We start from the raw sequence: 15,572 nt of genomic DNA on the forward strand, positions 1-15,572 counted from the left end.
CCTTTGGCTAATGAAGGTCACAGATGACTGCAAACTAGGAGCCATAGTTGAGTCCCCAAATGATGTGGATATTATACAGAAGGGCCTCACTGAGACAGTTGCCTGGTGTCAGAGCCATGGCCTCAAGCTCAATGCCAAAAGTGCATTGTCGTCCCCTTTGGTAAAAACTCTGTACCCATGAACTACCACATAGGCGGCAGTCTACTTAATGCCAAATGTGTGATAAGAGACCTGTTGACCTAGATGGACAGTAGTCTCTCCTTTGATAATAACATCACCACAGTAGTCAGGAAATCCTTCTACATGGCGCACCTCATCACAAAAGGGTTCTCATCTAGTTAAAAAGAGGTCATTGTTCCCCTCTACTTGACACTGATTAGACCCATTATATTGTACAACACCCCTTTTGGAATGTACCTCACAAGACATCTGCAGCAGCTGGGAAGACCACAGAAGTACCTCACAAAGAGGATTAATGGCCTCAAACAGATGCCCTACATTGACTGTCTCAAAAAACTCCAGCTTTACTTCATAACATATTGCCTACTCCGAGATTATCTCTGCCTAACATATAATGCTATGTCAAACCCAGAGCTGTTGGACATGCTACACCTAAAGAAATCTCAATCCCTCCGAGCTACACACTCTTGGGACCTAAACCTTGTCACCACAATAAACAAGATATGCTGGAGGGATAGATTCCTGTCCCAGAAACTTCCCATACTCTGGAACAAGCTACTCATTTATGTCAAGCAAAGTTCCTCATTAGTACTCTTCAAGAAAAATCTTGATAAGTGGATGGGAAACAGGAAATACACCCCAGGGATCACGTCCATGGCTCTACTCAACAGGGGCACAGGAAAATAACTTTCTTTGGTGGCATAAATCAAGGAACCTTGTTGACAAGACTTACTTGGGCCTTTGGGACGATAGGCTAGTACCTACCTACGAACCTATGAAGGTGCTACAGGCATATTTTCTAGGGCTGAACAACCTGAGGGGCCAAGTAGTGCAGGGGCAGCAAAGGTGGTATTGCCAGTTTGTGCACCGGACATGCTGGACAACTGTGCTATAGGTAGTGGAGTGGGGGCAGGAGGATCCCATGGGACAAGCCTACCCCACTGTGCTGTGGGGGAGGGGACAACAAATAAAAAAGAGAAGATAATGGTTGGGTGAGAGAAAAAAGGGAGAACATTAATAAATTCATGTGTGACATACAAGCATTCATACAATTACTTGACTCTATTCTGTTGCCTTTAACAATACAAACTCCTAACAAATTTATTCATTAGTTTTAAGACTATCTAGTTAATTACAGAGGCACACTATAGTGCATATTGCAGCCAGCAATCCTTGCTGTGTGCATATATTGCACATATGTCTGTTCCAGTTATACTGATTGCAGTTTACAGACGGCCATTTCTGCCACTGGTATAGAGGTATGAAGTTACATTGCAATAATGATGAAAACCTAACAGCATTGTATATTTGGGAAGTGTAGTTTTTGAACCCACAACCATTGACTGCTTTCTAATACTGTGCTGTTATTTTGTCATACAGACTACTGCATGCATACTTTCCTTTTACAATTTAGAGATGCATGCTCACTGTTATTTGAGAATATGGAACTGTCGCTTTGTGCTACAGATTAAGGCATGCATACTTTCTTTGACAGTTGAGATATGCATGTTCACTTTAATACAACTGTATTAAATACAAACTAAAAAAACAAACGTTGAGAGCAAAAACCTTTATCAAAAACAAAGCTTTCAGGCCAAAACCCTTTTTCAATGCTTAACAAAAGGTAGAATAAAATCACATGTTTAAATACAAGCCCAGGACATCACATGACCCGCAGCCAAGGTCATATGACATGAAATAATACAAACTTACAATAAACAAATAAAAAAGACATATTGTTAATAAAACTACATAAAAATGTGCTTACTCAATAAAATATCATATTATTCAACATATTCAAAGTATATACTTGCTAATAAATGTTATTATTTTAACCTTGTGTGCTGTATTTTAGTCAAAACAGGCTTTAATGAAACACTTGCATTCAATCCTGGTGCCACATCTGCTGCTAGTCTTACAATCCAATCATATTCTCTATTGTCTAACAAATTACATAAGTCCCCCTTTTGACACACTAACAGTGTCTATAACCCTAAACTTAAAAGTGTGAGATATACCATAACTTTTACATGCTTAGATAAAGCATTTGTGTCACTCCCATTCCTTATGTTGGATTTATGTTCTATAATCCTGTCTTTAAGTTTTCTAGTAGTTTTTCCAACATAAAAGGAGGGACAGGTGTCACATGTTGCCAAATAAACAATATTACTTGTTACACAAGTGGCAAAACAGTTAAAGGTATACACTCTTTTTGAAACAGGGTGAACAAATGTATTTACAGGACTTAATGGATCACACTGTTGTAAAATGTCTACACAGCAACTACAATTATAACAGGAGAAAGTACCCTTCCTTGATACACCAATAGATGTAGAATTTACACTACCAAAGTCCTTATACGCTAACATACTTTTTATTGTCTTCATGTTTCTATAAGAAAAACACGCTCTATCCCCCACAACCATCCTGATATCATCCTGTGTAAGAAGGACCTTCCAGTATTTTCTAACTGTATCTCTCACCGTGGCAGTCAAAGTGCTGTAAGAAGTTATATATCTCAGACAAACCCTGTCCACCGGCTCACTCAATCTTTCACACAGTGTATTAGATATCTGTAGAAATGTAGGTTTGAAAAGGGTATGTCTATTAGATATAATATATTCACTAATCTCTTGTATCATATGCGATGAATACCCACTATTCTTAAATTCCACACATGCTTCATTAAGCTGCTTCTTAAAAGCATCATCATCAGTATTGAGTCTACTGATGCGAGCCAATTGCGCCTTAACAATGCCCTTAAACACATGTGGAGCATGCATACTTGATGCATATAGGTACCTTCCAGACGATACTTCTTTCTTAAATACTGTGGTGTTGATAACACCTTCCCTCTTAATTAATGTAATATCTAGAAAATTAATGGTGCTAACCGAACATTCATACTTAAACTTTAAAAAACTAGTTGAATTATTCAGAGAAAGAATATAATCCTCTAATTCACTATGGGTGCCTTTCCAAAGAAGGAAACAATCATCCACAAATCTTTGATAAAATAACAAATTTTCATTCAAAAACCTCTCACCATCATTTATATACATTCTCTCCCATTGGGAAAGAACCAGATTGGCATAAGTATTTGCTACTGGTGTGCCCATTGCCACACCAGTTTGCTGTAAATAAAATTCGTTATCAAACAAGAATATATTGTTTCTTAGAACCAGGTCTAACAACATGCAAATATTTTCTATATGTCTAGCTAAAAAACCTGAATATCTCAACAAGAATTCTCTAATGGCATCCAGTCCATAATCATTGGGGATTACAGTAAATAACGATGTAATGTCCATTACCACCATATATGTATGTTCACAGGTATCTGTAGCTAGACTCATATTCATATGCCAATTCTTGAGCTTAACTAAAAAAATCACTAGAATCTTTAAGCACTGTGTGACAAAACTTTAGTAATGGTTGTAGTTGCCTTTGCAGGTAGAGTGATATGGGTTCAGTAATCCACCCATTTCCAGAGACGATAGGTCTCATTGGGGGATTAACCTGTGACTTGTGCAGTTTTGGTATGCCATATAACTGCGGCACTACAGGGCACGGTACTGTAAAGAAGTGAAATAAATCCAACGAAATATCTCCTGTTAACTGTAGGTCACACACACACATATTAAGGTAACTAATGCATTTTTTCACTTGTAAAAGTGTAACACGCTTAAACACTGTATCATCATCCAACAATAAAAGCACTGAACCTATATAATGTTCTCTATTCATAATAACAGTTGATCCCCCCTTGTCCGCTTGTTTTATCACAATATGTGAGTTTTCCTTTAATTCATTCAAAGCAATATATTCTGCATAAGTTAAATTATAATTTCTCTTATAATTATTAGTTGCATAAGCCTTCCTGATTGCATCCTCACAGAGATCATTAAAAGCTATAAGTACTGGGGCATAGTTAGGTACAAAAACACTGCGTCGTTTACAAACACTAGCATCATATTTGTCAGTTTTAAAAATCAACTTCAGTGCTATGGACCTTACAAACAACTTTAAATCAGTCAACACTCTCACAATGTCCTCTGTAGAGGTTGGAATATATCCTAGTCCTTTTGCCAGAAGCATATAATGCTCTTTTCTCAAAGAGAAATAAGAAAGATTCATAGTTCCTGCCATCACCTTCGAGCTATCTTCAATTGTTTTAAAGGACTTTCATTTTTCCGTTTACCATCAACGGAGTGGTGGAGTCCCTCTGTTTAGCTCTACCTCTGGATCTGGACCTTAACGGCAGTGTTGGTTATTAAATACCAACTAAGCCATCCTTAACTTTTAATACTACTAAATTACTATGAAAATTATTATTACTAGTAGTAGTATTATTAAATTACTATTTAGAACAGTACTGTTCTGATGTATACATACCACATGTTTCTTACATCCTTAACAAACATGCATGGGACCTCACATTCAAGACTCACTCCATGGCAGCTGAGGAGAAAACAGAACAGAAAGGAATACTTTTATGAATGTCAGTCTTGACTTTATTCAGCTTTTAACTCTTACAATTGCTCACTGAAATTTATATGTACACATCTGTGGGGTGTTCCCATTCTAAAATTCCCCGATCCAGTCATTGAGAGTATTCTGCTTCCTCCTTCGGAGGTCATCAATGTGATGCCTGAATTGTGCACCAGCGTGAGGGATACCAGTAGCACTGGTCAAAGTCTTAGCAATACTATTGCAGGCTTCAGACTTCAGTTCTGAGCCTAAATAGGCATGTTGCAGTAACCAAGGCCTATGCACCTTAACTTGGCATTCAGTAATGACTTTGGACTTCTGAACACTCCACCTCTGCACTAGGAGTCACACCCCCTCACAAGCATCACAAGACATGCTTACCATAGTTCAAGCTCAATGTAGAATGAGCATTTCTTGACAATTGCATTTTGTATCCTGATGCTCTCCTTCCAATTACATGTCTCATGCTTATTGAGTGCACACATTTTGGTTTTGCAAGATTTGAAAGTGTTGTACTGTAGTCGATGGTGCACACTGGCAGGCAATGTGTTTGCACAATGGTAAGCAATGCACAACAGTGGCAAGCAATGGAATTTCAAGGTTATTTGGTATATAGGCCCTTATTTAAATGTGCTGGTCAAATGGACTATGTATATGGTTGTCCTACACTTATAACTGTTGCCACAAGAAGGTTGAGAAAATAGTTGTGTATGTTGCACATCATTGCTATAATCTGCAATGTCACAACAGTAATACTAAATTTGCACACCCTGTACTAGAACCGCTGGCCATCTGCACTCCGCACCTATAATTAACACCTGCTGCCACAGGCTTAGACCATGATATTCCCTATTTTAGCGTTCATTGAAAAGCTCTCACTGTTAATGATAGTGCAACACAGCTTACAGTGTTTGCGTGATGACCAATAGTATTAATTGAATACATCTGGTTTATGTTTGTTTCTGTCTGGGTCCTGTCTGCAACCTGGGTGGTCCATTTCTCCAGTTTGTCCACTGCTACATTTCATACAAACCAGGTGAGCACAGCCAAACACGTTTGTCTTAAGTGGTGCATAGCACAAACACTGGCCTCAAAAAAAACATAAAAAAATAAAATGGAGACATAGTAGAAATGAGGAAAAACAATCTGTGGTAGTGCCCCAAACCAGTTTAAAGGAGAAAACTCACATAAGGGAAAAGCGATTGCTGTCCTACAATCCACTTTCATGGCCAGCAACCTTACATGGAAATGCTATCCACATCATACCTCCCAACTGTCCAGAATTTTACAGAATGTCGAGATGGTTGCATCATATTTTTAGGCTGTTCTTTGTACAATTTGCATTTTTCTGGAAAATCACTGAAGATTGAAGTCAATACATAATGACATACATTTGAGTTTCATACTTCATATCCTTCAGAAAATGCATGTTAAAACAAATTCTGTTATTCTAGCTACTTTATATGTTTACAAGAACAATATTGTAAATATGTCCCTATTTTTGAGCCTTTGTCCCCCATTATTTTAAGTCTTTGTCCAGATTTCTTGCAGTCTTTAAGTCTTTGTCAAGATTTCTTGCACTAAAAGGTAGGGAGGTATGATCTGCATTCATATTACAGGTTTTGCAGTCACCAACACTGGTGCAAGCTGTGAAATCCTGCTTACGTGAGCTGCACATCATTAATATGCATGGTGCAATGCCATACGATGAGCAATATCACGTACCTGAAAACACTCCATGTAGCCTTTGCATGAGACCTACACAGAGTTTATTGAATCATGGGGCATGTTTTCTCATGCTAACCTCTCTTTTTTTGTCCACTTTAACATATTCTGTTCCATTTAATTGAACTGCCTTACTGTAGTACAGAACTTTTTTCGAATCTCCATCATGACTTCCCATTGATCCTGTAAATTTTCTAAATCACCACCAACCAGCTGCAAACATTTAAGAAACACATCAAACAGTCATGTTAAGTTGCATAATGTATCATGCGTTATTTTATTAATATCAAAGTGTGTACACACTCCCAGCAGAGTGAATGCCTCTATGCTTACAAATAATATAATACAAAAGAGTCCAAGTAAAACAGCTAAGAGGCAACCACAGCACAATAGCAAATCCAGTATAAATGACTATCTACAAAAGGCGATGTACTCCATTTGTATAAAATAAAATCAGGTTTTATTTCGCATGCATCAAGTAAGCGCTTTCACACAGAGCTTCATCAGACTGTTAAAATTCAAAAGATTTTCAAAGTTACCGTTAAAATTCAAAAGATTTTCAAAGTTATTATAGCCAAACAACCCACTTAAGCTGTACTGACAAGGTAAAAAGATGGCCAATCTTTGCATGTCTGCAGCTAGTGGGGTTTGGCTTCATTGGCCTGAATGTACCCATAAAGATTTAAAAAAAAAAAATGACATGGGCATTTGGGAGCCATGTAGCTAAAACACTAGTATGTCCTTAAAGGATTATTTGCATATATCCCACAGGCCTCCAGTAGATATTGCTCAGTGAAGGAGTTAGCTTGTTTGGGTATTCTTTGCAGTTATTATTGAATGGTTGTGTGTGCAACCTTTGCAAACTTTAGTTTGGATGTTATTTGGAATATTTTGCAAACACTGTACTGTTTATGGACATCAGACTTGATTTTAAGCTCTATCTTTCTAACATATAGCCAAACAAGCCATTGATCCTGTACTGATGTGGTCAAAAAAGGCCGAAACTTGCATGTCAATAGTTAGTTGGGTTTGGCTTTATTGGCCGGAATGTGCACATAAAGATTTAAAAAGTCATGGACATTCAAAAGCCATGTAGCTGAAACACTGGTATGTCCAAGGTATAATTTACATATATATCCCATGGGCCTCCACTACAGGAGGTTTATGTTATTACACAGTGAAGACTTTAGCTTGGCTGAGTCATTTTTGCAGTTTTCACAGAATGGTTTGTCTGTGAAAACTTTTTACCCTTTAGTTTGGATGTCATTGGGAATATTTTGCAGGTACAAGCTCTGTGCTTCTAGAGTATAGTCAATAATCCACTCAATATATTTATACTTATACATAACTTATTCTGAGTAAAATGACTTTGGTAAATATGAAACACTGAGCCTTGTCAACAGGAAAATAACAAAATAAGACACACTTGTCTGCTTCGTCTGGTTTATTTCACTCACATCAGCATTAAAGCCTTTCAAGAAGACCATAATTCTCTTCATTCTTTATATACAGCTCACTTAAAGGAACATACCCTACTAACAACCATTTACAAAAATACTTTCTTATTGATTTCTATATTTAGTCCATGTGGACTGTAAGTTACATACTTTACGTTTATGTAAGAACCATTGTTTCTTACTATACCTTAGATACAGTAAACATTGTAACAATACCATATACCTTAATTTTGTCACTTCATGTTGCTACTCTATAAAATGCCACTGAGTTTGCTGATCTTTGTCCCCTGTATTCTCCAATGTTCTGTTTGAATAACTCTTTTGGTTTCACCTACATAAAATATATTGCATGGGCATTTCAACACATATATATAAAACATACTTTATATTTATGTTAGTTGTTGTTTAATAAGCAAATAATATTCATTCAAAATGCATTCATGTCCTTCATACATATATTGGCAAGCATCACATCTCCCACATGTCTTTATTATAACCTTCCCTATGTATATTTCCTTTCATGTTAATATCATTGTACACTATCCTGTTAAATTTACTTGTAAGTTTTCTGGACTCAAACCTTGTAAAGATTGAACAAATATGTTTAGTCCTGTATTTGATTGTAAAACATCCCAGTATTTCTTTACGGCACTAATAATTTTCCCTGCTGGTTGCAAGATGGTTGCACACTGACCAACAGCTTAATTTCAGCTTTCTCAGTGAGAAAAAAAAGAAACTCAGAAATAGCAGCAAGTGATATTGTCAACTTGATTAAAATGCAGTTAGTGTCTATTAAATATATGCCTGAATGCCAGCAAAGAAGAAATTTAGAGGTCCTGAAAGAGAATACAACAGAAAATGTGAAGAGAAAGCACTGGCAGCTAATCCTGCAGTTGTTCAGCAAAAAGCAGTTCAAGATTCAGATTTGGTACAAGAGATGCTTTCCAGCAATTTAGAGGACAAATAAATGAAATGTAATGAGAGGTGATTAAAATAAATGAAACACTGAAGGAGTATACCAACTCAAAGATGGCACAGTGGTGCAGCAGTAGTGTTGTCCCGTCAGAGGAAGAGGTTCTCTGGTTTGATTCTCGGCTGGAGAACCTTCTGTGTGGAGTCTGGTATGTCCTCCCTGTGTTTGTGTGGGTTTCCTCTGGGGGCTCCAGTTTCCTCCCACATTAGAAAGACATGAGTCTGGAGCATTTCTTCCCGGGCCTCCGCTGAAAATTGGCTTCATTCCAAGTCGGACTTTCCCAGTTAACAAATGTTAAATAAATAAAAATAAAACAAATAATGAAAGGCTAGAAAAATAGAAGCTTTGACTAGCCATTCAGGTGAACTGATAAAACTGCAAAAATTAGAGGTTGAAATGAAGAAAAGGCTGGCTGAGTGTGAAATTTCTCAAGAAGAGCTGTTTCAAAAAATGTAGCATTAGAAGACAGAGTGCACAGAAAAAAAAACAAGATTTTCTGCTGTGCTAGACAAACCAGAAGGAGCAGACTGTATTAATTTTATGAAAGCAAAGATAAGCAACTAGACTGGTATTCCACAGTAGGATTTGTTAACTGAAAGGGCACATCAAGTGGATTCTCCAACCAAGCCATGAGAAATCAGCCAAGACCTGTATTAGTAAAGATGCAATCACACCATCGGAAACAGTCAATCCCGATAAAATTGTGGCAGAAGGGAAAATTATTAAAACTTGGAGATGGAAGAGTATTTGTGGAAAAAGATTATTCACTGTATACAAGAAGAGAAGAGAAGCACATTTATCCCAGCAATCGATGAATGTCGAGAGACATGTCTAAGATTCAAGCAGTTATATACAGCTGTCTTTAGAATATTTTTCCTGGAGAATCAAAGACATTTCTTGATGCAGAATAGGCTAAGGAAGAAATAAACAAAAAGTTTATCCAACAAAATGTGAGCCAGCAAACAAAAGGGGGTTCTGCATCTCATTCTTCTGACCAAAAAACTCATATAGAGACTTTACCAATGAAACCCTTTTGAATACTCCAAAGGAAAATGCTTGAGAGACATAAAAAAGCACAAGAGTTGACTAGTACAATAAGGAGTACCATGGAATTGAAGCAGAGTTTGGTGTTTGGAGATGGAAATAAGCAGGAAGGAGACTAGCAATTCTGAAATTATTGAATAAATGGAAGATTATAAAGCATTAATCACATTTGCAAAATATGGTTTGGGAAGAAAAAATGCCTGAGAAAGACTAGACTGCTGACTTGTAAAGCATATACCCCATTTTCTGTCATTGTTTTTTTAAAAGGATGGAACAGTAACTTAAGTAAAACACTTTTTGTTCTTATTAGTATTTGTATAAAAATTAATGATATGAACTACATGTTATATATAGTAAAGCAGTTTTGTGCAGTAAAGAGACAGTAGCATTTTAAAAGGTAAGGGAGTATCTTCAGTGACTGTTATATGTGCTAAAGAAATCAAAGTAAACAAGTACTTTTTAGTTGTAAGAAATACAGGTTTTACAGTATAGTAAGAAATACAGGTTTTACAGTATAACAAGAAAAGAAAGGTTGAAAAAGCAAGTTTAATGTTAATATATTGTGAACCTGTGCTCCTAGGCTGGGCGTGATGTAAAAGTGCAGTGAGTATATTATATGTAAAATTAAGTTTTTTTTAATTATTTTTACAATGGTGAATAGATTAATACCCTTGATGTAAAGTATAAACAAGTGTTTTTGTAAGCAAGTAGGCTTGAAAATAAGACAAATTGATGAAATCTGTAAAAATGCCAAGTTTCTTATATCTGCAAAGCTATTTGCTTTTTGTTTGTTGTATTGTGTTTTCCATTAGCATATTTTGATGGGAGTCAAGAAGTCTACTGCTAAGGCATCAGTACATTCTGTTCTGAGTGAAATTTATTAAGATTCTTTGCTGAGTACCTTTATATGGAGACAAGCTATCTGTTGTTGCAAGCAATTAATCTTAAGATTCATAGCATTCTTTGCTGAGAGAAATTCAAAATGTAAAGATACAATGGCAAGTGAAAACTAAAGTTTGACATTATGGGATGTAAATAAAGATATAGCAGTCTCTCTAGCAGCCTTAATATTTTAATGCATTTAATAGAACATTGTACAATTTAGATTTATTTAAAGTGTACTTCTTCTTGAAGTTAAAAGGTAATGTTTTCTAAAAGCACAAAAGCTGTTTTTCACATCTGGGAGTGGGATAGAGATAAAAAAAACAGACAGTGATCAGTGTCATTAGAAACATATGCTGTGGCATACACTTTAGCATGGGTAACCTTAATTTTAGGTTAGATAATGCATGTGGGTGCAGCTGTTGAATTGGGGTAATTGCTCCTACTTGAGGGTTAAACTTTACTTTTTGAAGATGTGCATAGTTTTGTTTGTCTGTTCTAACTTAACAGGAGATGTAATGCTTGGAAAATGTATTTAGTTTTTTTAGGGTTTCCATTAAAACAAAAAGTCTTGAAAAATATGACATAAAATTAAATGGAGATAAGAAATGACTATATAAAACATCAGCCTGCCAACCATTAGTGTATGCATGTAACATGAATGTTGAAAACATGTATTCAGAAAAACTGTCATGTATATTAGGTGGAATCAACAGTTATTTTCATAAAGGCTACATATTCATATTATGTTTGAATGTAAATGGCCTTACAGCAATTGACAAAAAGGAAACAGTATTGAGTTATATTAAGAAATGCAGAGTGTAAATAAAAATGCTTCACCAGACATTTGGAAAGAAAAGACCATGTGAATTTTACAAAATGGATTTCAGGATGGATATTCAGCAGAATATTAGGGACAGAGGAATTGGGAATAATTACACTGTTTGTTAGATGGGATCCAATAGTGACATAAATGATAGATTACAAATAATTGTAGATTTGTGCTAGCAAGGGGCTATAGCAGGGGCAGCTCTTCCTGGAATACATTAACTCCAATACTCTGGATCAGCTTGTAAACACCCCCACAAGAGGTAAAAATATACTGGACCTGGCCATCACCAACATGGGGGACAAATGCTCTACACCTGTGGTAAACTCCTCATTGGTCAGATCAGATCATAAACTCATCACCCTAGATATCCACATACCACCCCCATCCTCTGTCCCAAAAGAAACCATGGTGAAAAACTTCTCCAAAGAGAACTTTATGCTACTCAAGACAGTGGTGGCAAACTTTGTTACTCCTACGCAGAATGTCAATATGTCTGAATCTGCTATATCCTATAAAAAAGCACTCTACAAGCACCTAAATGAGTTCATGGACCGTGCTATCCTGAACAAGACCAAAACCCACTCCTCCAAAAGAGAAACCGGTCTGGCGGACCACTGCCATAAATAAGCTCTATAACAGAAGGAAGAAATTAAGGCAAAAAAAAAGTAAAAACCCAGGAATGGAGTGGCTCCCTGACCAACCTTAGCAAAAAGCTAAGAACCCTCATAAAAAACTCTAAAGTGAGCTTTGAAAGAAAAATCACAACAGACACCAAAGACAATCACAAAGCATTTTTTAGCTATGTCAAAAACCTTAATAGCAACCCTCAGATCTCCTCCGAGCTACAGCATAATGGTTCAAAATTCACGGAACCAACTGATATCGCCAATGTATTGGCAGATAGGTTCAGTGCAAACTTCACCCCACCCTCTCCCCCCAAAGAGCTCATATCCATACCAGACAATTGTGCTGCCCCTAAAATCACAGACACCCAGGTGAAAACAGCACTCTACAAAGCAAGAAGCACAGCATCCATGGGAACAGACAGCATCCCAGGCTGCATGCTACATGAGCTCCAAAATGAATTAAAGTCTCACCTTAATACCATGTTTAATCACAGCCTCACCTCAGGGTATGTGTCCATAGAGTGGTGCATGGCAACAGTCATCCCACTCCATAAAGAACGTACAACCACTGACCCCAGGAATTACTGCTCCAGCCTGATGAGTCTCATCTGCAAGGCCATGGAGTGCATCATCATGGAACTCATAAACAACGACACTGGGAACCTACAAACCCTAGACCCCACCGAGTTTGGGTTCGTAAAGGGAAGGTCATGTCTCCAAAATCTGGTTGACTTCTTTGAAATAGTCACTAAAGTAATAGATGAGGGAAAGGTAGTTCACACAGCATACCTTGATCTTGCAAAGGCCTTCAATATCATTCCCCACTCGGGAATTATAGACTAACTCACCAACCTAAATATAAGCCCCTACGTTACAAGATGGGTTGCTAACTGGCTCATGGATAGAACCCATTCAGTGAGAATAGGAGCTGCTAGATTAGACTCCAAACCAGTGACTAGTGGTGTACCACAGAGTCAGTCTTGGGACCCCTCTTGTTCGGTATCTATTTATCTGAGGTACAAGCAAATACGGAGGGACTAATGCTAACAAAATTCCCAGATGACTGCAAACTGGATGCCATAATCGAGACTTCTACTGATGTCGATATCCTTAAAAAGGGTATTACAGATACAGATATGTGGTGCCCAAACCATGGCCTCAAACTAAATGCCAAAAAGTGCATTGTTATCCCCTTTGGGAAAAACCAAGTACCTATGAACTACAACATAGGTGGCAGCCCACTTATCATAAAGAGTGTGATAAGAGACTTAGGGACTCAGGTAGATAGTAACCTCTCCTTCAAGAACCACATTGCTAAAGTGGTTAGAAAATCCTTCTATATAGCCCACCTTATCACAAAGGGATTTGCATCTAGGAATAAGGAAGTTATTGTTCCCCTCTACTCATCACTCATTAGACCCATTATTTTATATAATGCCCCATTTGGGATGTACCTAACAAGACATCTGCAACAACTGGAGAGGTCTCAAAAGTACCTCACAAAGAGGATAACTCTATCTCAAGATAACTAAAAAAACTCAGACTGTACTTGGTCGCGTACCGGCTACTCAGTGGTGATCTCTGCCTGACATACAAGGCTATGTCAAACTCCGAATTGCTAGAAATGCTCCACTTAAGGAAAACCCAATCCACCAGAGCTACATGCCCAAGGGACATAAACCCGACATCATCAATAAATAGGACGTGTTGGAGGGACAGATTTGTGTCACAGAGACTCCTCTTGTTCTGGAATAAGGTCCCCATATATGTGACGCAGAGCTCCCTGTTGGCACTCTTCAAAAGAAATATTGATGAGTGGATGGGAAACAGGAAATTCACCCCGGGAATCACTTCTGTGGCCCTGCTCGACAGTGGGGCAGGTAACTAAACCACTTGAGGGGGAGGCACTAGCACAACATTTTTCATAGGCTTAATTATGCCCTAGGGCTAATAGCCTAGTACCTACCTATGAACCTGTTGACAAGGGAGAATGTTTACACTGGCATGTATTTATGTTCCACCAAACTTGCTAATTTGAAGTTTAAGAAAATTTTATGAAAAATAATCAACTTTCAGCAGGGAATATTACTTATAGTTGGGGACTGGAACTTGATTTGCAATACTGAAGATGTATCATGGGGACCTAAAAGGGAAAATATAACAAAAGAGGGTAAATTGATTAAGAAGTTTATGAAAATATTTGGACTGGAAGATATGAATTTAGTAGTGGGAACTTAGACATAATTTAGATATTATTCCTCAATGTACAATAACTTGGTTAGATTAGACAGGCATTATATTTCACAGCAACATGTGCATTTTATTGAAGGCTTTGACACATATCCAATAATTACGTGAGATCATGCACAGATTAAAAAAAAATAAGAAAAATGCAGGATAATAAAGTAAAAATGAGACACTGGCACTTTCCCACCTACCTGCTTAAAATAGAGGAATGTAATGAATGAGTTATGGACATTATATAAGAGTTATTAGGGAAGATAAAAATATCTTTAAAAGTTATAGCTAGCAATTGGGATAAAATAAAAATGGAGTTTAAAATGGTGTAGAAATAAAAGATACAGTGATATGATTAAAAAGTAATAGGAAGTACTTAAAGGGTCTGACTAATGTAAAAGTATTGCAGAATCGCACAGAACAAGCACAAATGCATTGTGCTAAAAAGCAAATAACAGAGTATCTGAGTAATATGTATAAGTATAGAAAGATTGTTGTTAAGGAACTACTTCTTGATAATAACTCCAGCTTACAAAATCTTTTAGCACCATGACTTATCCAACAGAAATTAGAAAGGGTTGTTGCCAAACTTAGGGGAGCCTATAAGAAGAAAAATAACAATAGATACTGTAGAGGTGTTACAGATATTTCGGAAATGTAATAAAATAATTGTAAACAAAAACTGCGTCAAAAAACACATCAAAAACTAGGCACCTTCTATAAGCATAAAGTGAGCCTCACACCCACCGCTAGACAAACTCTTGCACTATCCTATTTGCTTCCTTCATTTTTATACAGTGCCCATTTGTTCACTAACATTCAAAGCTCCTTAAAAGCCAAGATCGAGTTCTGTTATAACAAGGTTGCCAGATTCGCTACCAACAAAACTTAGTCCTCTCATCACCACATCTCCCTAACAAACTAAAATGGCTTAGACTTCCCCATAACATACCCTACTTGCAGTTAACTACAGCTCACAATATCATTACCAAACCTTCCAATTGTCCATCCATCACCTCCCCGTTTATTCTCCATAAGCCCTCCCGACAACTCAGATCTGAAAATAAATTCCTTCTAAAAGCACAAATACCCAATCTAGCAGTTGGTTAATCTCTCTACTCATG

Source organism: Protopterus annectens, chromosome 13.part0 (assembly GCF_019279795.1).
Source record: "Protopterus annectens isolate FY-2018-M chromosome 13.part0, PAN1.0, whole genome shotgun sequence".
Taxonomy (NCBI): Eukaryota; Metazoa; Chordata; order Ceratodontiformes; family Protopteridae; genus Protopterus; species Protopterus annectens.